The 27,524-nt window shown below is 38.4% G+C and overlaps 2 long non-coding RNA genes across 2 annotated transcripts; one reads left to right on the top strand and one right to left on the bottom strand.

Moving 5' to 3' along the window:
- Positions 1-2,982: 2,982 nt before the first annotated feature.
- Positions 2,983-18,501, bottom strand: LOC110354607 (uncharacterized). Its single transcript, XR_002406755.4, has 3 exons — positions 18,462-18,501; positions 4,758-4,920; positions 2,983-4,125 (listed from the first exon to the last, which is right to left on the bottom strand). It is a non-coding gene; the product is annotated as an uncharacterized lncRNA (long non-coding RNA).
- A 1,997-nt stretch (positions 18,502-20,498) lies between these two features.
- On the top strand, positions 20,499-24,496 carry LOC110354603 (uncharacterized). The gene is made up of 3 exons (XR_002406748.4): positions 20,499-20,579; positions 23,206-23,393; positions 24,077-24,496. It is a non-coding gene; the product is annotated as an uncharacterized lncRNA (long non-coding RNA).
- The last annotated feature ends 3,028 nt before the right edge of the window (positions 24,497-27,524 follow it).

Genomic DNA, 27,524 nt, shown 5'->3' with positions numbered 1-27,524 from the left:
TGTTTAAAATAACAGACTAGAGCCAGACTGCCTCTGGTTATAAGGATGAGTCGTCACAGTAAGGCTAGAGATGCGTGTGATGTGATACGTGATGTGATATCTCCAAAAAAACACCAGTTCCAAGCGGCTCTGCCACAACTCCTCAGCAGCCCAGCTCCCCCCAGTTCCTCTCCATGAAAGGGTGAGATGGGAAAAAAAGGCAAGCAGCGCGTTGGCACCTTCTCTCTACTGTACTGGGGGAAATAAATGAACCAGTGAAACCAGGGAGCCAAGTGCCACCAATAAAAGACCACAATAATTATGTCTTCCAGGAATGACAAGGTCTCTCTTCCCACTCTTTCCTGGAAGTGATACAATATTATGGTTGTGTCATATTGTATTCGTTTATAGGAATATTTCTAAGAATATTATATTTCTAATATTCCTGTATGTACTATTCTCAGTTACTGTATGAAGGCTTAGGTGAGCTAAGGCCACACAATTTGTCCATGTATATTCTGAGTGTATAGGAGTTATGTTAGAGATATAACATCAGTATTTAAACAGTAGCATAGGTAAAGGGATAGGTTAACAAAAGGTCTGCCTAGCGTTACTTCAGCTTGAGACACAAAATTCACATTTGGAATAGTTTGTGTGAGTTTTGGAAGGAAAACTCACCATTTCACCAAAGATATTTTAGTGGATATACTGTTAGCATCAGTGGTGTTTCCAACAGGAATCTTTCTGAGGTTATTGCCAGGGAAAGAAGTAGCTAAAATAGATGGTCTAAAAATGCCTATGTTTTGACAGGACTCCATTTTTCTGGAAAAAAAAAAAAAAAAAAAAAAAAAATCTACCTGGAAAAACAGCATATCAGAACCAAAAAGCTGTCATGAAACAGATCTACAATCTTCCTCCTGGTCCAGGTCAGAGCAGTCGCAGATTCACTGTGTGACTGGCCAACCAGCCCAGAACCAAATTTTCACCAGTGCCCACAAATTTTCCTGCCTCAATATGTGGGTCCCTCAGCTGCCTGACATCTCTTGGTTGAAATTGTATATTTACATATGCTACCACTACGCCACTTCTTTGGTTGCAGCACAGCACAGAATTTTCCAAGCATTGGAATGTCATCAGCTGCCTATAGCTCAGCTGCTGGTAACGGTCCAGTTGCAGAAACACATGTGAGCTAATCACCCCAGGATATTTACCGTCGGGGTAGGTTCATGCAAAACAGGCTTAACTATGCAGAGTGAGTGCAGCCCAGGCCCATCCTTTGTGTCCCTACCTGAAGAAAAGAAGGATAATGATGAATAGTCTCCTCCTTTTGATTGTATGTAGATCTACCAAGGAAAAACTCAAAATGCATGCATATTGTCATCATTTATCAATGTTTTTTCCCCTCTCCTTTCATTTGCGCGTAGGTCACCTGTTATATGAGTCAATTCATTATGGTGACAGCCAATGTTATACCCATTATCAACCTGCTTACTGTAAAACTGAAAACATCCACGAGAAAGGGTTCCCAGCAATCTCTTTCTACTGACAGCTTTTGAGCTAGCAGAACCCATTGAAATAGTACCTGTATTAAGAGAGTCAGTGTTCTGCTGAATTGGTGAAGGTTGAAGTTTGCTAAAAAGTCAAAAGACTCAAGTCAGGTATCGGTATCTGAATGATAGCAATAATGTCCCTTTTGTCAAGAAAGTCCAGTTTGGAGCCTAGCAGGGGGATTCCGTTTCTTTTATCATGAAACTTCAGCTGTCTGGAGCTGGCCAGGGACTAGAAGCCAAGCTGTATAACAAAAAATGAGTCAAGCAAGAATGTGCTAAAGGAGATGAAGCAGCTCCAGCAATTCATGCCAGCTCCAGCAGCTGCTCCATGCTGATACCTGTCCATATAGCCAAGTTATCTGGGTGACAGTGTGAGATGCTCTCCCAGAGTCATCGTGGTACACAGGTAACCTACTGGAAATGAAAAAAAAAAAAAAAATATGGAAATTTCCAACATATCAGAACAGTTTCTCCATGGAAACACTTGACTGTCTTAAAAAAAAATGGCAGAGGAAGAGGGTGGGACTTGCATCTGCAGATCTACGGATGGCTTCATGGTGCTTGGGGCTTTTCTTGCTTGGTTAAAACTTCAGAAACCAAAGTACCATTAGGAAGGTTCAGCAATGGGAAAACAAAAAGCAAAACAAAACAGAAAAACACACTGATGTCTTAATGGGTTAGAGATCTATTCTAAGCTTATCTCCTCTCGGGAGTCCGGATACATCTCTCTCTCCTTTAAAGTATGAGGTTTTACACATTCAGAGCTGCTTCTTTCATTCTGCATAAAATTTTTGAAACAGAAAAAATGTGCTGGTAGAAAAGCTAATGTAAATTGTAAATTGGAACACAAAAATAAGTAGATTCAGGTCAAGCTTTTACTTTGACAATTCTTCATTTTAAAAACATTTTCTTATGTTTCCTTCCTAGTTTACAATATGAGATGAAATTTGTTTTAAAAATTGAAAAACAAAATTCCTTATTTAAGAGAATCTTAGAATATTTTCAAAAATCAGTTTTATAAAAATTAAAATTGAACAAAATTGTCAAAAAGAATCTTTTCTTTTGATGGATGTAATTACAAATATAAATAAATCATCATTTTCTGCTGATATTATTTCAGAAAAATACCCAACCAGGTGTGACAGACATAGAAAAGATTACCAGTTATGCCTTACTTAATATATTTGACTACACAGAGTTGACATTTCACTATCAGTTTCTTCAAAATGAACGTGCATAGTACATATAAAAAAATTAAGTAAAATAAACTCTGTGTGTAACTCCTGTAGTGGTAGAGAAACACTATGACAAAATAAATAAATAAATAAATAAAAATTATAAATTATGCAGTTTTTGACCTCTTTTCTTTTCCTATGATACTGCATTGCCATAATTCTCTCTGACCCCATCATCATCCTCTACTTTCATATTTCTTTTGCTGGTGAAACATCTGAACAAACCTGTTATTTATTGCCTTGCACTTTTGCCCTATCCCACTGTACACAGTTGCAGTTGAATGTTTTTGCCTTAACAAAACTACATTTTACGTTTCTTGCCCCTCCTTGCAGATCCTTAGATATCTCTCAGGGTCCACAGATAATTATGTGCACCGTATGTAACTAATACAAGATGTAGAGTATTTCTTAATTTTGATTATGTCTTGAGAATGAGAAAAAATGATCCTCTCATGTTAAGCAGAGATGGTTTCATGTTTCTCTGTGAACCAGTGGGTGTATGATGCCCCCACAATAGGCTGATTTGGGGTATTTCATGCATTTGGTGAATTCAAGAGTATTTGGAACCAGTTTCACGTATTAGTTGACACAATGATCCCTCGGTTAATCTCATGCTGGCAAGTCTTTTTGTTACTGAATTGGAATGCATACAGCATAAATAATAAAAATGACCCATTAAATCATCTACAGCAATTTTGTGCAGCTATCAGACATATGCAGCTTGATTTTCCTCTGACTTATCCCTCTCTTGAAAAGATGAATCTCAGTGATTTCAGCGTATTAATCTTGATTAGCATTCATTAACTTACCACATATTGTATTTATTTTAATGTATTTAGCTGCTTCAGAACAGAGACACCGCTGGCTCTCCCCACAGACTAAAAGGAGAGAGAAGACTCAAAACACCCCTCGGAGGCAGGGGTGTCTCCTTGTTTTTTAGGGCAAGCAGAAATCTCTTTAACTTCTGCCTTCACAGCTGTATTGAGGGCTTTTCATTCGAAGACCACAATGGGAATTTAGACATCTGGCTCACATGTATAAACCTACACAGATGCCTAAATTTAGTTGTCTCCATTTTATACTGAACATTAGCAGAATTGGGTACACACTGTGCTCTGGATCCACACAACTAGGGTGAGATGGCTCCTCTGTTCATATGAAATACAAGGAGCTCCACAGAGCTTGTCTCTGCATATCTTCACAAGCTCACTGAAGTTCATTTAATGATAACAAAGGCCCACATAGCTGCTCTCAAACGTGAAGGAGTTGACTTGATTCAGCATTGCAGTTTGTTGTTTCCTCAGTACTGTGCCCCAGGCTGCAATGCAATCATTACTGCTGTACTGAATTTCAAGCCGGATCTAAAATCAACAAAAGACAAGGGGTATCATGCAGAAAAACATCAAACTAAATTTAGTGTGAATTAATTTTACCAAAACACACTGTAAAACTTTTATTTCTTTTGTTCTGATATTGTTGCAAAAATGTAAAATGCAGATAAAAATCAAAATTTGTACCAAAAAGGAGAAAGGGCAAAATTAAATGGATCACAAAAACACATCCATTAGTATTTTGCTTTTGACTCCTAACAGCAATAATCTGCTCCAAGCAGAGATAATTCACAGAGAAGAGTGACTGTGCAGTACCACAAACCTGATGGAAAGTCAAGCTGAATAAGGGGTAGAATCTGCTGGGGAAAGCTGGCTGCACTGATAGTTTGCTTGAATACTGATGGCTTGGACCCATCTGATCCATAGCTTTCCCTATAACCCATTTTAATGCCAGGCCCCATAAGGGGAGACACAGAAATGTTTTCCAACTCTGAATCTTGAAAATAGCTGAGTGGGGATCTTTTTTATAGACATGGTCTCAAAGACATGGTGTGATGCCCATCAGCATCTATACTGAGGAGCAGTTTTGGTCACACAGTAGTATCCTGATAGCAGTCACTGAAAGGCTGAGTTATTGGACAGTTTTTAGAAACACATCATACCTTATAGAGAAGGGTTTATGGGCTGAACCACTGTCCCAGGTCTTTTCTTCTTGGCATGCAGTACAGTTTTGTTTATTTTCCTCCATTTTTTGTGTCTTGGCAAGCCTAGGACTGATAGACGCCAATTCACACAGAGCAAGGATTTGTATCTGGGATACTGTGTCTGAAAAGATTATTGCCTTTTAATTTAATGTAGGGAAACAATTCAGTTCTCACAGGATTCATGGTTGAGCAGCAAATGCATGATAACCCCCATTTTTAAAAAGCTGTTTTAAAGCAACCATACCACTTCACATTGTCATTTTAAATGATACAGCGATTTCATACATTAAACACAACACCAAAGGATTTTAGTAGCAAATTTTAATGAGGATCAAGTGGTTTCATTTCAAGATTTGCCCTGTATTAATTCATCTTAACTTTCTCATTTCAGTATCACTTGTAAAACTACTGAGGCCATGTAGTTCTCAGCAGTGGGTATTAGTGGATAATTTGATGCGGTTAAACGAATAATAAAAGCTAATAGCTTCCTAGAAAAGAGGGAGCAAAATGTCAGCTATATTAACATGAAATACCAGTAACTAAAAAGGATATATTTTATTTTAGCATCTCCATTTCATTAGGTCAGAACAAAAATCTCCTTTCAATCCAATCATGACAAAACCTTGTGCATTTCCAGACATTAAGAAAATGTCCTCATCCTCAAATATTAACTCTAGCAATAACAAACTGAGAGAACACTCTCCCTGGAACACCCTGTCCATGTGCAATGGGCTCCAGAAGAATATGGAAATGATGGTGAAAGGACTGATCAGGTCAGTATAGATGGCAAGCTGGGAATCCTCAGGGTTTGACTGCAGCTTTGCATGGGCAGTGACTGGGCAATGTGCCACAGGAATAAGGCTGCATCCATGTGGGGCATTTGCACCCTGCTCCATCACTCTCCCTACTTCACTCAATGCATTAATATTTTTCTGTCCATCAGCTGGAAAGGGCTCCATTTTCTGATTTTTTTTTCCTGTTATCCCTAACATAGGACCTGCTATCATGATCTTTCCTTACACAGCAGAATTGAATTGCTTGGAGCTGCTTTTATTGCAGGCTGTAGGAAGTATTCCAGCCTCCATGGGCATAGTTCCAAATCTTTTTTCCTCAATTTTGTGTGAAAATTAACTGAACTGCCTTCTTGTCCTGTTCACCCATAGACAAGTGACTTACTGTATGAGAAATTTCTACTTATTCCAGCAGTCAGACAGCTTGCTTTATTAGTGCAGAGACATGAGCCATACAGGATCTTTCTTCCTGCTGTGCTTAATTTCTCAATCCAAGGGTATTATTAAGAAGGAGGAGCAAAAAAAGATTAGGTGCGCTTTCATCTACCTACCCAAATGGCGCCAGTTCTCATTAGAAAACATTTTCTACAGAATCACTCTTTTATGGCTCCCCCCAAATCTTTGATCAAAGGTCTCAGAAATAAATTGATTCTGTGAACATCCATCTATTTGACGTGCAAATTGTGCACTTAAAATAAAATAAAATTAAACTTTATACTTGTCAGCTCAGTATAACACTTCATTCTTTCCTGATCCATTTGAAAGAACCTTGAATTTGACACAACACATTTGAATTTATTTAAATTCTTCATTCAGTTGGTGCAGTAGCATGGTAAGTTAATGACATTGCAATTAATGAAAAATACTTTACAGTTCCATTTCTCCAGAAATTAATTGGATTCTAATTCTTAACTATATTTAATTAAATGACTATTTCTGAGCAACTTTCTAATTTGTTTGGGATTTTTTTAATTATTTTTTTTATTTTTTGCATATGCGGCAAGGACTACATTTTAAACTTTTTAAAAATGTATTTTACATTCCTCATGTATTTTGCTACCTCCAACATCAGCATTTACTTCTATGTATATCCAGGATCCGGCTCACCCACAAATTATCCTACCTGAAATCCTCAAAAAGCTGAAATATCTGAGTGGAAAGACAGATGCTGTAGAGTACACAAACTGTTAGCTGCAGAAGGACAGTCAGACTTTTTCCTCGGGCTGTCTCTATGATATCCACAGAGGCACTTTGTAGCTGGGGTGCTCTGCATCTGGTCCCCAGTAAAGGGCATTAAACTTGGACGGAAGCATTTTACACCAGCTGCAGGGTCTCTACCAGTTAGAATGAAAAGCTGGTGAGGGGCCTGGAGAGCAAGTCCTATGAGGAGCGGCTGAAGGAGCTGGGCTTGTTCAGCCTAGAGAAGAGGAGGCTCAGGGGCGACCTTATTGCTCTGTATAAGTACATTAAAGGAGGCTCTAGCGAGATGGGGGTTGGCCTGTTCTCCCATGTGCCTGGTGACAGGACGAGGGGGAATGGGCTAAAGTTACGCCAGGGGAGTTTTAGGTTAGATGTTAGGAAGAATTTCTTTACTGAAAGGGTTGTGAGGCACTGGAACGGGCTGCCCAGGGAGGTGGTGGAGTCACCATCCCTGGAAGTCTTCAAAAGACGCTTAGATGTAGAGCTTAGGGATATGGTTTAGTGAGGACTGTTAGTGTTAGGTTAGAGGTTGGACTCGATGATCTTGAGGTCTCTTCCAACCTAGAAATTCTGTGATTAAAAGTCCTTTCCACAGAGCTCCCCAAGCCTTGCCTGGGGCAGTATGGACTGTGCAATAAATTCTCCTCAATTTAAACATGCAGCTTCCAACAATAATAAATAAAATAAAAAAATAAAATCTTCTTTCCACTCACATTTTATTTTTAAATTAAAATGCCAGTTTCTTGAAGCATTTTTGTAGCTTTTTTCTGTGAATATTTCTATTTAAAAAAAAAACAACATCAATAAATTTTGTCCTTGAAACTGACCCCATCAATAAGAGCCAGGTCCAACAAAGCTCTCATCCAGTTTTCTTTTAAATGCACTTTTTATATAATTGAGCACATATCAGACCATTTCAAGACGTAAGCTAATCATAACAAAACTGCAATAAAAGATTCATGATCCAAACACTGCCAGAATTAATTCAGTAGAGCTACCTCTGAGCCTAAGCAGAGCTGGTAAACTCATAATCCATCTGTGGATAAAAACATTTGCATGTGAAAGTCACATTTTAAAAGCTTTTAAATCATTTTGAGATTTTTTTTTAGAACTTCTCTTGAAATTTTGGAAATTGATGGTACTTATATCACAGATTTTCACAAAATCATCTAGGAATGTTAATAATGAATCACGAATATATGATGTTCATATTGATTATCTCATTCAGTCAGATGCATTCACTCTGCTCATTTTTGTTTCTTCAAGCTTCTGCTGTCCTCAGGAGAAAGCAAACGGGTAAAGTTTGCAGTATAAGATCTGATTATCCTGAAGGATGACTAGAAGAGCTGGCACTTGGGGGTGTTAAGAACATTATCTTTATTACCATGGGATTAAAGTCTCAGCTAAAGAAATCCTCAATGTGAAAAGTGAAGGCTATCAAAAAAATAAAAATAAATAAAAAATAAATAAATAAATAAATAAATAAAAACAGGAAATGAAGCTAAGTGACTGACAGCTAATTGACTTTTTGTTGTAAAGTGTTGCTGCAAATATCCCCAGACAGAAGAGCACTTAACCAGATCAAAATGTTGTAGCTAGCTGTTATTTTGCCAAGAAGATACAACATTCAAAAGAAATAACATCTATGGACCACAGCGGCTTTATCATTTGCTGAAATTCCATTACTGAAACTTGAGAGCCAAAAAAAAGCCAGATACTAAAGAATATTGTATATTGTATACAAAAATAGTACAAAGGTTTTGCCATGAAGGACATGCCAATACAGCAGATTATTTAAAAAAAATAATAATAAAATAAAAAATCAACAAAAAAAAAACTTTCTAATGCTCTGCAAACAATCTCTAACATGAGATACAAATACAAGTTTTTTCATTCTATTTATACACATGTACGAAAATGTGAAAGGGAGGTGCATCTCCACATTTAAAAAATAGTTGAGGTTCACAAGTCACTGGAGTTTGACACACACCACCAGAAGCTTAAACAGTGAGACCAGTGAGCCAGTCAGTAGCTGTAATGTTAAACATCCCTGTGAAAAGAATAATATATTGTTAATTTTCAACATCACTACCATGCCATGGATCCACCTTTGAGCAGCACTGCATCCACATGTGGATCTGCACAGCAGCACTGCCCCACTGACTGTGGCCAAAACCTTGTTGCCATGCTGTATGTCAATCTAATGTTTACGACATATTACATGAAGAGATTCTTATTTGTGTGGGGGGAAAAACTGATTTGGGAGATTCCTCCTGAAAATTCAGTGTAACTTTAGCCCTATGCTTGTCCAGTATTTATGCTAAAAGTGGAGAGGGCTGTATCGTAGAAGCAGAAAGCAAAGCTGCATAGATGTGAAACATCCTGTGTGCAAGCACATTCTACATCTGCAACCAAAAATGGTTCAATTTTGAATTCTAAATATGCATAGTAAACCATTCATTCATGAATAGAAAATGCAGAGCTGCCTGATAAATTTACCCTGTAATTTCAAGTAGTAAATACATTTGGGAAGGAACCTATTTTTTCAATGAAATGAAGAAAAAACCTCACCGAATAAAGCTATTTACTATTAATTATTTACTGAGCTGGACTCTTTTGTAGAGCTTAGGGATATGGTTTAGTGGGGACTGTTAGTGTTAGGTTAGAGGTTGGACTCGATGATCTTGAGGTCTCTTCCAACCTAGAAATTCTGTGATTCTGTGATTCTTACAGTAATATGTTAGTATCAGGTTTTTGGAGAAAACATCTCTGCACAGTTCACTGTATTGCAGAGAACTTAAACTTGCTTGAGTCAAATAGGGAGAGATACTGCAGTCTACTAAGTTATGTCACAAAGAAAATGATAAGACACTAATACTTCCTCTGGGTGATTTTGAATGCTCGGTAATGATTCTCAGATCTACTTTAACTATAGCAACATTATTCCTCCCCAACCTTTGTTTGTTGTTTTTTTTTTGTTTGTTTGTTTGTTTTGTTTTGTTTTGTTTTGATTTTGTTGGTTGGTTGGTCGGATGGTTTGTTTTTGTTTTTTTTTGGTAGAGGTATTTGTCCATAATGGCTCTAGACGTATAACCATACAGTGCACATGACAAACCACAAACAGCTCAGCATTGTGTACTTTGTCTCCTGAGAGCTTTCGACCACTGATCTAGATGGACAGTCATTTTTGAGAACCAACCTAAGAAGCAGATGTCTGTAATGGTATTTTGAAATAATTTTTATAATTCCATTCTTATTTCTCTGAACAGTGAAAAACTGCTCAAGTTTCATTCAGTTTCTTCCATGCAAATTGTCCTGGGCATTTAGGACGCACCAAGAAAATGGCTACTTAAAACACCATGTAAAGGAGATGCTGATGTTTTGGATTTCTCTGAATATTTAGGTAAATGTTATACTAAGAACAAAAAAATACCCAGGCAAAAGTCACTGACCTCTCAAAGTAAAACATATTGTTAAAAATACTGCAATGTCCTTGCTAGCAAAGCAAGTGACCCAAGGCGAATTTGTTCCAAAGCCTGTATACTTGGAGATCTTTGCTTATCAGGGCAGAAAGATAACCAGTGGTGGCTTTGAGCTACTGCTGACTGATTTAATCACAGTGATCTGTGCTATAACTGGAGTGGAATACTACAAAACAGAGCGCAAACGCAGAACAAAAATCATCATCTTCAGTCACTTGTGTTATTTGATTCTTATAGAGCAAGCGAGCCCATTTTCGATTGGGTTCCTTAGCTTACTACATAGTTACGATGAGCAGCCATTATTAAGGACCAGTCATGGTAATGTCTACTCCAATAATCTCTTGTAGGTGATTACAAATTACAGAAAAGATTCCCTAATATTGAGAAAGCCTGTGAAAGCAAAACTACAGCATTGCAGTAGCTGCATTTACTGCTTTTGCAACAAACTGGTGGGCAAAGTTTTGTTTAATCCTCAAGGGCTTCTTGTCACTGTAAAGCTGTCTCTCAGGGCTACAGTAATGAAATGTCAGATTTATCTAGGCCAGTAGAGCATGATTTGGATAACACTTAGGCAGGTGCTCAGTGCATAGACCTGGACCCCACTATTCCAGGTGTTGCACAACCAGGGAACCAAGAAAAAAAAAAAAAAAAAAAAACTGTCCCCAGCTGTCCACTACAGTAGTCAAGTGAAATAACGCTCCTGGCTTTTATCCTGATCTAGATATGAACCGTCATGAAATAAGATTTGTGAAGTAAATGAAGAACTTATTAAAATAATGTAGTGGTATGGGATAAAGACTTCACTTCCCATTAAAGATTTGCCTGTGTGGAAATCTTGAAGTCTGTGCCCCCTAGAAAGGGGGTTTAGTTATAAATACCCAGTCATGTTCATGTGGTTTATTCTGATTCTTTTAAGTCAATATCACTTTCTATTTCAGTACTTGTTTTTCATTTGCCTGACTTCTCCTCATTGTGTTATTTCCTATTTGTAAGAATGCCAAAAAAAAATCCTGGGAAATTTTTAGTATTCTGCAGAATGCTATATTCAGTGAGCCAGCCACCTGTCTCCACAGTCATGATTCCTGGCAGTCTGTGGCTGCAGACCCCTCCTGGACCTCTATGGTTTTAATACTGCCTGCTGAACTGCAGAAAGACAAGGACAGCTTGCCTAAATTGATGCTCCCAGCACAGTGCTTCTGCAAGACAACACCTGAAATCAAAGTGGGTTTTGACTTTTAATGTGACCAGAGGAGATGACCAAACTCCATTGCATTACACCTCACTGGCACATGTGGGCCCAGGCGGAATCTATAATTTAACTGATCTTTTCTTGGTTCATTAATAGGGCTCATCTAAGGTACTGTCTTTGTGGCTTAACCACAAAACAAGGAGTATTTTGGTATTCCACTTTGTCCCAGTAAACATGATGACCAACCGTGCAAAGAAAAGAATAGAACCCTTGCCTCAGGAAACAGCGTGCCTCCACATGCCTTCAATTTTCATGCATAAACTGAGTGACCTGTAGAGAGGAATTGTAAGAATCTATTGCTCATCAGATGCTTTAAAACTTCATGAGAATATTTTTGTTCACATGAAACTTATTACCTGCTACTGCTGCCTTATAGTTAGTTCATTTTCACTCTGGTTACCACAATGTTGGGCTTAGGGGGTTGTGTACAAATGTTTGTTATACAAGAACAGAAATTCCATCTTTTACGATTAAATCTGCAAGTATACAGGTAATTAAGACATACAGCACTCACTAAAATTAAAGTATAGAACTTGACAAAAATATATACCAGCATTTGAGACTAATTAATTCATTCTCTGCCTGTCTTGGATTTTAATATATTCAGTTGCAATTTCTGTATATAAACCTCTCATGTTTTATACATTCCGAAAATTCTTTTTTTTTTTTTTTTAAGCATAGACACCCATTGTATAAAGGATTTCTTCACCTCCCAGTTCTTCCGGAATAATTAAATTGCCTGCTAGAGTAATAGTGACAGTTTTGAATTTAAACCTTGTAAAGTTTTTTTTCAAATAATCTTTGTGGTGAGTTCTGAGTATATACACCTTCTGGCAACTTTTATCATATCTAGCCAGAATGACAGCCTATGGGTCATGCAAGGGTGGTGGAGAGACTTTCTTGACAGTTACCAAGGCATACATCCCTAGCTCTCATTAGGACTTAGCCCTTGCTATGTTAATGACACACATGAGAATCACAACACAGCCACGACCAAAGAAGAGCCCAGCATTAGGGAAAGTGAAGAAGAATAATTGGAAGATGAGCTCATTTGTGATAACCATAATTTTTTTCCTCATTCAGATGATCCCTCCCCTCCCACAGCAGGTTGCATGAAGTCAAAGCTCAGATTTTTCTGACAGCTCATTACTGCTTTACTCAAGGAAATGTCCATCTACTTTAGGTAAAGTGTTGTGGTTATATCCCTAATTCTGCCACTCATAACAGGTTATGAACTACTTGGAGTGTCATTCTATTTGTGATCTACAACAGGGTGGTTTTACAACAAATTTTAAAACTGGAGATGAAAAATGAATAAGTCAAGAACATGTAGATATTACAGTGTCTCCTGTGAGGATACACTGAGAGAGTTTGGATTAGTAAGCCTGGAAATGAGAAGGCTCCAGGGTGACTTTTTAGCAGCCTTCCAGTACCTAACAGTGCCTACAGGAAAGTTGGGGAGGGACTCTCGGAGAGTATAGCAATAGAACAAGGGGTAAACTAAATAAGGATAAATTTAGATTAGATATTGGAAAAATACCTTTTATGAGGGCACTGGAATAGGTTGCCCGAAGAAGCTGTGGATGCCCCATTCCTGGAAGTGCTCTGGGTCAGGTTGGATGGGGCCCTGAGCAACTTGGTCTGGTAGGAGGTATCCATGCAATGGCAGAGGGTCTGGAGTAGGGATCTTTAAGGTCTCTTCCAAGCCAAACAATGCTATTATTTTATGAAGAAATAACGAGAGACATTACAAGAGTAAGATCCATAAGAATTACAGCATCTACTTGAAGGAAAAGAAAAAAGGGAGGTTTTTTTTTCCACCAAATAGAGGCATAAATGCTTTGTATAGTTACATGAACATCTTTTCTCCATTTTCTTTATCTTATGATCTAGATTTGACTTTGACAGATGCTTAGATAAACACTTTTTCATCATTCAAATTCATTAGCTTGCTTTCCTTCTTCTGTTTATGGAACAGAAAGTTCAGCTTGGCTCCCACAGTAAATGAAACAGAGGGAATGTAGAGTGATTTATTTGGCTCTCCCAACTGCAGGGAAGAAAAAAAAAATGTGGTGTTCTACTGAGTACTTATTTAAGTATAACACATAAAACTATCCAGTCCAATAAAAAACAAATATAAACGCTTTAATTAATTATTTGATACACCCTGTGTTATGGCTATATATTCCAGTGAAAGAAATTTGTTTTAGTGTCCTGTACCTTTTTTTACCTAAGGCTTTGTAGAAGCTGATACCATTGTTCAGAATTTATGAAGGTATGATTTTCAATAACTGTGCCTTTCAATAGTTAATATAGTTATTACAGCCCTGGATGTATTCTGGAATAGGCAATGTGCATTAGATATAGTCACAGCTAGGTCAAACATGCATTACCCTGTGGCATGTTGGAAACGAAATCCCTTCTCTTTGCTCCCCCACAACCTCATTTGTGACAACAGGAATGCAAAAGAACATCTGGATTGTAAGGCACCATTAAAAAACAGTAGCTGGTGTCATTAAATACAAGAAATCCTGCTTGGCCTCCAGGGATTAGGTATCAGTACAATCCATCTGCCTGGTCAACACTTCAGAATGGCTGGTCCTGATTTTCAGGAACTGGAGGCTGAAAACCTTTTCAAAGCCCCTTAGTTTTCATTCCATTCCGTGAGTTTTAAAGTGGAGGGTATGTCAGGAATAACAACATGGAATCACCTACTGAATATTCATCATCTCAGTACCTACTGCATTTTTTCCTGTAGACTCCAAGGACATTTTGTTGGCTCTTAACCATAGGCAAAACCTACCATATGGAGAGGACAGTAGCATTATGTAATAAAGGCAAACAAAGGTCTTTAGAAAGACCTATTATTATGCTCCAAAACTGTAATTACTATAAATATCATCATGTAGATTCTCTGTTTACTCTGTTTCTGTTGTTTCTACACAGTATTTGCACACAATATTTCCACACATTTGCAAGTCAGAAGAGAATTTTGCTTAATTGCTTGTAGAACAGACTTATGTAGGTACAAATATCTAGCTGTATTTTTCTGTTCCTACTATCAGCAGCAAAGGTAGTGCAAAGGTAGCAGTCCTGTTATCAGAGCTCTGATACCACAGGGCCACTTTGCTGAGGACAATCACCAGCCAGCATACAGAAATGAGCTTGCACTTGATGTATTAAGTATTGCTCACTGGGTTTCAGTACTACGTTGGCTTGCATTGAACCTGAGCAAAACTTAGTTTTCTTACATTTATCACCCACCCGTGCGCAGTGCTAAGAAGGGCCAAAAAAGCTGGAATCAGGCTGGCATAATAGGCTGTAAAAGTGGACGTACCATCACAGGTTTGATTTTGAGGCTATGTTTTTCACTTTAACACAATCTTCTGAGGGTGATGGATGGACTCTGCTAAATAAATTAGCCCATAGATATGTTTATGCTTTCCTACTCCTGGGGTTACCAATTGACTTTAAGCACCTCCCAACAAACCTCCAGATGCAGAAACATCTTTACCTACCAGCCACAGAATTCAGCTCAGTGCTCTGATTTGTTGGCAATATTTCAGCTGACAGCACAGGGATGAGCAGAGCTGAACCGGAGGAGGCCACAAACACACTTGGACAGGATCTATGAGAATAAGTTTTGCCTTCCCTTGCCTGACCGTCCTATTTCACTGCCTCTTTGTGCCAGCTCTTCTAGAAAGCTGTAACAGCTGAAGGCAATGCATTACTGCTTGGTCTCACTCTTGTTTTCATAGATTCTGAAAAGCCCATGCTTCAGTTGTACCATAAGAGTAAATTTGATGGCAGATTTCAATGGGAATTGTTTTTGGCTCCAATTCAGCAAGATTTTATGTGCTTAACTTTTAACACATGCATCATTCAGTTGATTTCAGTAGGACTCCTAAAGCTTAAGTACCTTGTTGAATCAGAGCCTCTATGCATCCATGGCTACAGACTCAAGTGCTGATGTTCAAATATCATCTGTGGTGAGCTACTGGCTTTCAGATATCAAGACCCTTCCACACCTTTTACTGAGTTTACAGTCACACCATGCTGCTACTAAACAACTCTTTAGTAATTTCTCCAGTTGTCAGAGGAAACACACTTATACTGCAGAAAAGCAAACCTCACATTCACAGAGAATGAAATCTAAAACGGTCACTTAACAGGCAGCTCAATACCCCATCCTACTGTTGTCTATCAAGTGAGAGAAAGAAGTGCTTGGGGACTGGGGTCAGATTTTGAAGGTCTGAAGATTGGTCCGAGCTTTGCTACCAACTTAGCAGCTGAATCCAGAAATACATCTCCTGAAAGATCCTCCCATTGCAAACTCTGGCTTTAGATTCAACCTTACTGTGTGCAAGAGGGAAAGTTTAGGATTGCCTTCTTTCCCTGTTAATTCTCATCTGTATGAGCAAAGGTGGCAGCAGCAAAGGATTAAAGGGCTGATTATTAGTTCTATGTTAAGCTAAGTCAGGACATGCAAATCAAAGCTGTTTGTTAAGAATCTACAGGAAGGATTTAAAAATATAGCAGTACTGTTTAAAATCCATTTTGGATATGTTAATACTTTATTACAAATGTAAATTTATATTAGGCTGTGCAAAACTTTTTTCAGGTTATGCAAATTCATTTTAAAATATGTTAATTTGGTTCCTGACATAAATCAGTAGAACATGTTAACAAATTCTAATATTAAAAAAATAACTTTAAAACTTTATGATTATATATGGCTATATTTTAGAACTTAAAGATGAATATTATATAACAGAAATTCTGACCTAGGTCCAGGCTTGTAAAACAAATTTAGAGAGAATACATTTGATGGTAAGTTGTTCCATATCAGTCGCAAAAATGGTTGTTACAAATATTTCACTTCTACTATCTCATCTCTGCTGGATAATTTTGAAATGCTACTTAAAAAAAATAAACTTTATATACCAAGGCCTAATAAAGTTCTGAATTCCCACCCTATCTTCATCTTCCTCCTTGGTAATACCTGTCTGTAAAACACGGATTTGCATCTTGTGCAGTAGGGGCTGTCTTGTAACAACAGCTTAAAATTCTGCGGGGAGAATAAATATATTCTACTGCTTCAGCAGAATGTTGGTAGAGGTGGCAGGCATTCGTAGTACTGAAACTAAGGCATTAGAAGTACTGCAGCACTGAACCTTTACATATCTAAGAACTATCCTGGTCAGCAGAGTTAGCAGCTCCTCTGGACCCACCAAATGATGATAAGATCATTTTAATTGTCCTTCTAGCACTCAGAATGCTAAAAAACTGACCAAACATCCCCCTTCCCCTCCAAAGGGTAGACATTAAAAATGAGGATTGCACAGAATTCCAAAAAGCCCCTCACATTTTTGGTGTGGTTATGTATCAATTCATATGCTACACCTTGTCACTCAGCCAGGATGGCTACTTGCCTCAATCCCAAAGAGCAGAGCAGGTTCATTTGAACCCACATTGAAGTTTGAAGAAATGTACTAATAAAGAAAGACTAAAGATATGTTAATGCTTAACCTATCAAGTCATTTTAGAAAAGACAGTCACGCTTTGTGACAGAAATAACTCACAGTACCAAAGATCCAAACACCCTGAATTTTGGTAAAGCTCATATTTGAATTTAAAGTTTTTTCCCCCTGGATCCAGTCCTCTACTTTGTCAATTTAAGTTATAAAAACTTCACCATAGATGATATATGAACAAAAGAAAACTGATGTAGCTCAGTGTGACATTCAAATCACACATCAAATTACAGTGATTCCATCAGTGTAAGACTCAGGGACAGAAGGGTTACATCCATTTTGATATTCCAACCATGCAAGAATGTTCAATGGCTTTTCCCCAAACTCTTTGCACCTCCTTGGGAACCAAAATTGTACAGGAGTGGTACAAGCAGCAATACAGGGAAAACATTTGTAATGTTCAGTATATTGGCCATACATAAACAGTAGTGTTTCCTCAGAGCTTCATGTGCTGCTCATTAAAACTAGAAGCAGAAAGAGTCCCAATATGTTCAGTAATTAAATCGTACTTTCCAACCTCCAGAAAGTTTTGCCTTCATTTTGATTCTGACTCTGACGGGGGTTTTCCTCTCATTTGGGATTATAGCTTCCACTTTTCTGGAAACACTTGCCTTTCTGGTACTTTAGAGGCATTTTCAGTTATTCAGTCACAAGAAAAGTTACTGGAATATCCAGGAAGGAGAAAGCAAGGCCTCACAGGACCCCCCAGCTGTCACCAATCTCCAAGGAGCAGTAAATCCCAACCCACAGCAAAAAGAGCACTTGCCAAGAAAGCTGGGGATTGTTAATTCTGGATAGTTGCTAAAGAGGTAGTAATTTATTTTGAGAAGCCCTCCCCAGAATTCAGCATGCCCAAATGTCAATGGCATTTGTCAGGCTTGTTATCTAGGGGTAAAGGCTGCAGTCATCCCTGCAGGAGAACCTCAGTTACTGCCAGCTGGCACCGCTGCAACCTGAGAGAGCAGTTTCAGTTAAAAAGCAAAGATGCTGCTCCTCTCGTTCCCAGCTGAGGCTGAAAAAAGGCACTACGTTCCCACTGAGCGTTGTCCCCTTGGCCACAGGAAAAGTCATCACTCCTGGATGCTACCACACACTATGCCAAACACTATCCCACTAACTGAGCAGAGGAAGCCACCCTGATGTTGCCACTTGCACAGGCTGTCCCTGCACTGTCACCCTTTCAGTGCAAAGCAGCACCACATCTGCCTCCACTGGCAGCCCAAGGAGCTGCCCTCTCTCAGGAACAGCTACTTGGAATTTATTTACATATTGGGGGGAATAAAGGATACTAATATGGTAAAAGCCCCATTTGATTTGACCTGATTTTAGAATTCAATTTCTTCCCCATCACTTCCCCCACCCAATTAGCTTCTTCCTAATGATCAGGATTTGAGAAATGACTTTACCTTTGATAGTAAACAGGCATGTTTCTGCTCATCAGCAAAATGACCACCACAGAGGGCTGGGATTGTTGTATTTATTGAATTGGCCCCATGTGACTGTTATGGTGATAACTGGGGGGAGGGGAGGAGGGGGGGGGGAGCAGCATTTGATCTTTCAGGGTTTGCTTTAGAATCAGAGCAAGGCACTGATTACTCCTCCAATCCACTGTGTTCCAGTGTTAATCACAGTTGTTCAAAAAAGCAGTCCTTGTCTCCTACAGCTAGCTCCTCCCAGACAATAGAGGAAGGTGTTTTGTTTGATGAAAAAGTACACCCTAAGCAGGCGACTATTCTGTTCAAAAAAAAAAAAAGTGCTATTCCCTGCTATTGAAATGATGGAGCTCTAGCTTAAAAAAATAATGGACAAGTGTTTGCTTTAAGAATGTGGGCATGTGGATACATAAAAGGGAAAAGGCACAAGAAAGGTGCTCCTTCTTGTTTAATTTCACTAAAGATCATTACCATTTTGCTAGAGTCGGGAGCTTGAAGTTGACAGCAATTTATCTTTAAGGCAATAAACATGAAATAGATATTTGCGTCTGTTAATTTCTCATATTTGTCTTCATTGCCTGTTTATCTCAAACCAGCTCATTTTCACATCCTCCTGCAGACAACTCATTGTCATATTCATTTTGACTTCTGTGGTAATATCACGGAAAAGCAGATGCAACAAAACTAATGACTGTCTCCACAATAAACTAAGAACAGAAACAACCAAGAGAAAAGGGAGCACTGAAGATGTGTGTGGTGAGGAAAACACTTGTTGCACCTGGACCATTTCACATCAAAGAACCAGCTCATGCTCCTCAACTCATTTTCCATAATGCAGTGCTCACAGAAATATTGGGAGTGGAAAAAGTTTCTGAAGACTAAAAAGCATCATTTTAACTTGGTTTAAAATAAAGGGGCTGTGGGCTGCCTCTGCCCTAAGAGAAAATATCTTTCATGATTTAGACTTAAAGTTTCTTGAACTCCAAATTTGAAATAGCACATTTAAAGGCAGGTGGGTGGATGGGTGTGGAGGTGGGAAAGTGAAAAGACAAAGGGAAGAGAGCAGGGGAGAGCTCTTGGGAATCTGTTCACGGAGAGCTCTCAGAAATTTTTGAAGTTGAGGAGATATTATGTTAATATAAGTTCTAATTGCTAGGCAATAAACAACACCCACCTGCTGACTAAATGTCAGGACCAAACTTATCTCTAAATCTGCTTTGAAACAATGTCAGTCAGTGCTATTATCACAAACAGATAGAACCTTTTTTGTGTGTTAAAATAAAAATAATGCAACATTTTAATTACCTGAAGTTGGAGACCTCATGTTAAAATCACATCGATATTGCATTTCACCCTGCAGCTGCCCATTGGCAAGCACCAGCAGGAAGTTTGGACCACATAGTAGCTACCCACACATTTTGTTCAGGCCGTGGACAAAAGTCTTGAACACCTAGCAACAGCTAATAGTGCTAATGCACGATCTTGTTTTTCATATAAGCACTAATGGCAATATTTGAAAGGAGTGGTTATTCCTATTAGTAACATACCAGGCCGAAAAAGTTTCTAGGGATTTCAAGTAATCAATAGTGTCTTCTACACAAGCAGCCAGTTGTCTACATGCAAGAATATGCCACTAAACTTCCACATGAAGGTCAGAAAACTAAAACCAGATTGTGATAAACCCCTCAATGTATTCAACATTCATCCTTCCTTTACAAGAGGCCTACAACAGGCATGTTTCTGACAACTTGCTCCATACACATTCATGGGCCCTGTGCCAGAAAGAAAGTCACAGCCCAGACAGGGAGGCAATTCTGAGCAGAAACAAGGTAGAGTAGCCTCAGTTTCTAATAATAGATTACTTCGGATTCACCCTTTCTTTGCATTTATGCCATTAAATAAAAATAATTAAGAGAAAAATTGTCAGGGTTAAAATACACAGGTGTTTTGAATCAGTGTGTTTGGTGAACTAATATCTCAACCCCTTACCCTCATATTCACCTGTAGATTCATCAGCCCTCTAAAACGCAGCAGAACAGATATCAGACCTTGGGCAGCAAGACAAGAGGAATCTTGAACTTTCTGCTTCAAGTAAGTAACGAACTATAGAGTTTTGACTTAGTCCATTATTGAATTGGAAGGGCAGTGTTTAATCCTAATATTAGTTTGGGCTGTTGAGTTTCTCTATATTCAGAAAACTGACTTTGTGATTTTATTTAAGAGTCATCTTTCTATGTAAACACAGCTCCTCAGAGAGAGGAAGAAAGTACAAGGAACACAAATTGATTTAAAACAGGCTATCCAATATTTTCCTAAATATCAGTAATTGCAGTTATTTAAATAAAATCCTCAAAGATATTTTAAGTCCATGGAACTTACGTACCTAAGTACATCAAACCACTGAGAATCTGAATCAAAACACATCAGTGAGCTTCTCTATCCTTACTGAATGCTAATGAGGACATGAATTAATACAAACATAATGACACATGGCCAGTCACCGTCAGGAAATGGCAGCTTTAGTTTACAAGATCCATCAGCAGTGTTGTGCATCTGAGTCACACCTGTCTGAAGGATGAAGAGAAGTGATTTGTTTAGCAGATAGGATTAGGAGCTACAGGCTTTTCATGGAGTAAAAGGATGGTCCAGCAACAATGGAGCCATCATTGGCCTTGAGAAAACCAAACTGATGTCTCTGCTGTATTCCAACATTTTTGCACAACCTTGAGAAAGACATCAATGGTTTCCCTACCTCTTAGAAGTGTTATGAGAATATCTGCATGATAAATAAATGAGTCACTGTAGTACCACTGCAATAGGAACCATAAAACTACACAACTCTTTGCCATTATAGAAAGCTACTATTGCCATAGGAGCTTGGAAACATAGTCCATATTTAACTCACCACGTGGGCATTTCACACCACAAATATATTATGCAAGTCTTCTTAGCCAATTTCCAGAATAGATTAAGTGAAACCTGTGTGCAAGATGACAATATCCTTGTGGGAAGGTAATCTGAAATAGTTATTTGGCTTAAAATTCATGTTCTACCATGCTGTGTAATAGTTTTCCTGTGTAGATAAACCATAAACAGATAAAACAAAGAGCAATATCTATTAAACAATTTTTGTAACAACCAGTTTACTCATTATCTATCATTGAATTGGGAGTTACCTTTAAAAACTTTCAACCTATTAGGATAAACAAAAAGGAATCAGGTGGTAAAAAGAAAACTCACCACAAAAGGCAATCAATTGACAGATGGAGGGAAAACACATTTGAAAACGATGTAATTGAGAAAGATCATGGAAATGTACATTTCTGTCCCATTTTGTGCAGCAAAGCATAATCTATTAGGACTCTCACAGGACATTTAGATATCATCCAGCAGAAGGGATGAAGTGGAGTTTGTGGAGAAAAGTAGCTAGTCAAAGAAAGCAGATGCTGAACTGAGATCTGGAATATTCTGAGCCACCAGCTAGCAGAGAAAGAAATATAGCTCATGGAAAAGTCATACAGATGAAGCTGAAACAGATGAAAAGCAATGACTATTATGTGCTTCCAGAGCAGCAGAAGGTAAAACAGAAAAGTAGTTATGAAGCTATAAGCTAGTAATACTAAAGGCTGTTAGAAACAGCATGGTTATTTCCTTCGATTTCACTCCCAGATTAGGTTATTCCTGTATTTATAAAAGATGCACTTGGTTTGTCAAAATGAGACATCTCTTGTATTTATAGATATTTCACCAGAACCTGAGGAGTTTAGTTTTCTGTAAGAAACATAGAACCTTGGGCTCTTTGAGAAAACTATATTATACCCATTACAGATGAATCTATGCACTTAAAACTACAATGTGCCTAAAAATACAGGCAGAGATTTCCTGATCACTTCCACCATTTCTGTACTCTAGACTTTATCACCATAGTTAGCTACCTCACTGCTTGTATAAGTTTGGCCTGACTGCTAGAGGTTGGTTTTTTTGTTTGTTTGTTTGTTTGTTTGAGATGCATAAATCCCTAAACATTTGAAATTTGCTATAGATCTGAGCATAAGCTAGCAGAATTCCCTGTCTCTCAAAGTCAGTGCAAAAATCCTGGAACCAGGAGTAGAATTGGTGAGATTTGCTTGGAATGCTTCTTGGTGACAGACTAAGCAGTCCATGGTCTCAAGATCAGAAAGCTGCTTCGTGATATTTCAAAGAAGACTTCCAGTTTGCTGTCTGAGACTTACTGGAAGTGTTCCCTTGCATCACCCCATCCCCTTTCCCCACCTGCAAGCAGCCTGCTACAGACAGTCCCTCACATATACTGTTACCCCAGATGGTCTTAAGGGATATGAAGGGCAGTTTGAAATTAAATACATAAGTTTTCTGTAAATAAACAGACTTCTTGTTTTCTGGCTGTTACTCTGACACCTTTCACAGTCACTAACTGCAAATTAGAGGAACAAAGTGACTGGAAAAAAGAGTCATTGTCAGTGTTGTGTCCGTCTGCACCAGAGCAGTCAGTGCAGTAGGTTTGTAACTCCCGTTGCTCTTTATGTTCTGTTTGCACTGCTAGGAGACCTCAACTGTTCCATCTATACAGTACAGAGATAAACAGATGATAGTGTCACATCACATCCAGCTCAGGAACCAGCACTTCCCTAATCATGAATCTTTTTTTCCCTTGTGAAGTTGTTTATTATGGTTTTCTTCTCTTTCCTTAATTGCCTAGTTTCATTTAGTAGCCTTCACACAGATACCTCAGCAAGGACTGAAGGAAAGTTAGCTGAAACCACAGTTAGCCTGCTGCCTTCCTACCCAATTGTCACATCCTCTGGCATGATGATGACTTTGAAGTTAAAGTGAAGCTGAGAACAGCGTGACAATCTCTGACAGAGAGGAGGAGGATGTGCAAACAATGTAAGGTCTTTGTTTCCTGGGTGAAGAGTGGAGTCCCATGTATACATCAATTGTAAGACTGAATCTTTGCAACAGGGTTGTATCAAGTCCTGTCTTGCAGATCTAATCCTCCCTACTTTAGGGCTTTCTTTAAGAAAACCTCACTTCTGTTTTTGCATTAATTGAAAAGGAGTACTGGTGTCCTTAGAGTACACTTGATATTTATTAAATTCATTAAGCGATGAACATGAAGCTACTAAAATGTCTAGCCAAAGTATCTGCTTGCAGCATATAGCTGAATAGCACTAACTCAATATTATAAAATAATAGCAGTGGAGTCATTGAGGCATGTTTCAGCAATTGCTCTTTGGAACTCACAATTGCAAACTGCTATGGAGGCATGCAGCTTATTTAAACTTAGAATAGGATGACACATTCCTATGACTAAGAATAGTATCATCAATCATAACACCAAGGATTAAAATACAAGGACTCAGTCCTCACAGTCCAGGTTATTGGCTAGTCCTCAAGAAGGTAAACAATTTTATTATTTTTTTTATAGCCATTATTGTGCACTCAAAACCCTGGCTACTGCACCTAGCTGGGGGTTCTGGCTTCCAATCCCGGTGTTTATCCCTTAACTGTTCAAAGCGTGTCTTCACATCAAGGCTCATTGCCAGCTCATTTTTTACTTTCTTTTTCAGCTACTCTTTGAAAAAGATTAGGATACCTTGTAATGAGAAAGCAGGGTTTCAGAATACAGAGCTGCTGTACAGTTTAGCTTCAAAACAACCTCCCCCCACAGCACACCCGTAAGAAGCCTTCAGAGATCTACATTGGGAACATGGAGGGAGAACAAAGCACAGGGGGGAGCTGGAACCACACAAGCTTGGTGGAAAGAGTAAACTTGGATTTATTTAATACCCAGCAAGCAGTTAGAAGCTTAGACTCTGCTGGTCCAGGTTAAACCAGAAGTCATCTCAAATCACTCTACCAGTTGAGAAATGACACCCTTACTTACGATTGGTGGAAATGAGCACAGAAGAAACATGAGCAGGTTTTCTGGAACTACATGAGCTGATATATTGCTTTGTATACCTTTCACACTCACATTTCCAAATTCTGGTAGTCTCTAACTGCTCACATATGCCCCTCATTAACATCGCCTCCAACAAATCTATGTTTCTTTAAAAGCTCTTAAGAAGACTGTAGTAAAACTGTTTTGTACAAATTAGAGAGTTGTTTTCTTGTTGAAATCCTGGGCTAAAGAGAGAAATTGTTTTAGGACTCCAAAAAGAAAGAGGCAGCAAGAAAATCATAGAATATACCATCATGTTTATTTTGCTTTCAATCTCATTTTGCATTATCTCTCTGTTAAATGTTTTATGGTCAGGTAGACAACTTGATATGCTCAGAACTAATGAGATATGAAAGACTAATAGAGAAAAGGAAAATATCCACTCTGAAATAACTGGGCTTTTAGTCTTGGAACAGAGATGAACCAAAAATCTCTCTACAGTAGCTCAGTTCATACGCTTCTCTAAGTGCTTCTGCTTAGGGAGGAAGGGCAGCTTTCCTCATCTCTAATGGCAGCTCATATTTGAGAAAACAGAATCAAAGGCTTTACGTGATCATGACAAAATGAGTAAATACCTTCCTTTCCTCTTGAATATTATTCCAGTAATTCAAAATGAATTAAGTTTTGATCAAACTAAAGCTCCTTAATGTAGCTTCTGATGTTAGTTCACCATATTCAAGAAATAAAGTGTGCATGATGTGAATGGTCGAATTTACCTGTAGGCAAACTGAAACGATTAGAGTGAGTTTAGTGGAAAGATTGGGGCTCATAACAGACAGTGACAAGAACCGAACTCTGGGTGATAATTTCTCATGTATGCCCATCTCATCCAGCTTGCAGTTATTGCACATTAAGCAAGCAAGTTTCTAAGCCAATAAATCTATTCTTAAGAGTTAACACAGAAATCAATTCTAGACAGTTAAAACACTGAATCTTTCAGATGAGATATCTTCTCTAAGTCCTCTTCCTTGTGGACAGAGCTTTACTTTCAGGTAGTACCTAGGTGTTTTAAACATTAAGTAAGTGAGGATTGTCAAAGCAAGTAGCCTAGCTGTGCTTTTCAGTTGTCATTAGACAACTGTAATGTATTGAGGTATATAGCTTTGATGTTTTGATGGACTCTTGGGGGTGAAATTGATGCCTATTAACTTCAAAGAGTCGTTTGCTGAAGATTAAAAAAAGAGTAAAAATATTCCCAGTCAATTGTCTATTTTAAAAATGCCCTTGGAGGTTGGAAATGTGGGCTACATGCATGGGGTGAGGTATCAGGGGGTTCTTTCAATGCTCTCAAATATATTGTCCTGCTTTGCATGGTCAAAATATGACAGCAACTGCATCATGGTCACAACAATCTATGTTCTGTCTATCCAACATACACATAACTTCTTCAGCCCAAAGGAGGACATCATTTGAAGAGGGCTCATTTCTACTTTGATTCTAGTAATCCTTTTAAAGTAAATCAGTTGCACAGTAGGAACCTGCAGGCTTGATTATGTGTACATTTGGGTGTCTCAGTGTATATGCATAAATATTTAGAAATGCTTTCTGACTGCTGTGCGCTGCTGTAAATTTTAGTTGTGCACGTGACATAGCCCCAAAACAGCTCAATGAGTTCCTGAAATAGACTCTCAAATAGAATCAAAGAACATTGACCTGCCACTGTCACAGGGTTTTCAACCCAGTGTTCACTAATACAATATTTAGCACAGTCATTTCTAAGCTGTGCAAAGGATGACTGCAATTGTAGAAGATCTCAGGAGAGGGGAGAGCCAGTCTTCATACCAACAGATGGTTAGAGTTAATGAAAATGAAGCCAGCCTCTCATCTTTCCTGATTAACACTAGGACTCAAGAAAATGATTCATGTGAAATCACTGTGAAACTCTATCCCAAAAATGAGCCTCTCCAAGGTCAGGAAGTGTGTATCATAGCCTGTGGCTGTGATTGCATGGGGTGTAACCTTGCAGCTGTTTGAATAAAAAGCTCTGGAGTTTGGCTCTTATTTGTTGAGCCTTGATGGATTTTTGGTTGGTTATTTTATTCCGGCCTACTTCATGGTTCACAGAAAACAAAATTTCTCACCCAAGAGAGTTGCTCTCAAGATGGTGTAGACCTGTTATCTACAAGCTGGTCATCATGAAACAAGTTTTAGCCTGGCTTTTGGACTGACTTGCACAATGTCCATGAGCCACATCACATCTCTGTGCCTCAGTTCCCCTCCATTTTAGAGAGACAGTCACACGTTCCTCTTTCTGACACACTTTGAGATTAAGTGAATAAAATGTGGTGAGAAGAAGCTAGTTATCATATGTGCTTCCACACAGCAACCAGTTGAGAAAAGGAAAATTTTCTTTTTCTGATTTATTTTCAGAGGCTCATTGACTTACCTTCCATGCTTACACCTTTTTCAAATTAAAAGCAAACTAATTTCTTTAAATCTGTCAGAGTCAGAGGACAGAGATTATTACAAAATTAAATGCTTTAAATATGAAAATTGAACCCCTGTACTGTTGTTTTTCAGGGAAATCCTAGAAAAGCTATTGTCAAATGAACCTTAGGATTGTTTCCAAAATCTTAAAAGCCTCTGGGGAAACAACTTGTACCTGTATTCAAATAAAGTAAGAGCATTTATATTTTCTGCTGCTTTTAAACAAAATAAAACAAAACAAAAACATGATTGTCAAGTGGCTTTTAGGTACAAGAAAATATCTGGGGAAAAAGAAATTTGGTAATAAAACAACAGATGAACCCTTGGAGTGGGGTCCGTCCTCCGTTGGTGTTGGCAGACATAAGCATGGTGAATTCCCAACTTTGTAATTCTTGAAGAGGGTAGACAAAATTTGTTACCATTGAAATCATAGACTTTTTCCTAGCATTTCTGTGCATGTGTTGGGGAAATTCTCTCATTCTCTCTGTAATTCAGTTTATTTGAGATTCAGCAACTGTTTCAAGCATGGGCACATATCTGTTCTGAGAAAAAGGAAGTCATACTTGCAGTTCAGTTCCTGAAAGCATTTTGAAAATTAACTTGCCTTTTCTGTAAATACCACCATCACCAACAACGTTATGAGAGTA

The sequence above is a fragment of the Anas platyrhynchos genome, chromosome 14, assembly GCF_047663525.1.
Source record: "Anas platyrhynchos isolate ZD024472 breed Pekin duck chromosome 14, IASCAAS_PekinDuck_T2T, whole genome shotgun sequence".
Classification (NCBI taxonomy): domain Eukaryota; kingdom Metazoa; phylum Chordata; class Aves; order Anseriformes; family Anatidae; genus Anas; species Anas platyrhynchos.
The sequence above is the reverse complement of the archived record's forward strand: the minus strand, read 5'-3'. Positions and strand labels throughout refer to the sequence as shown.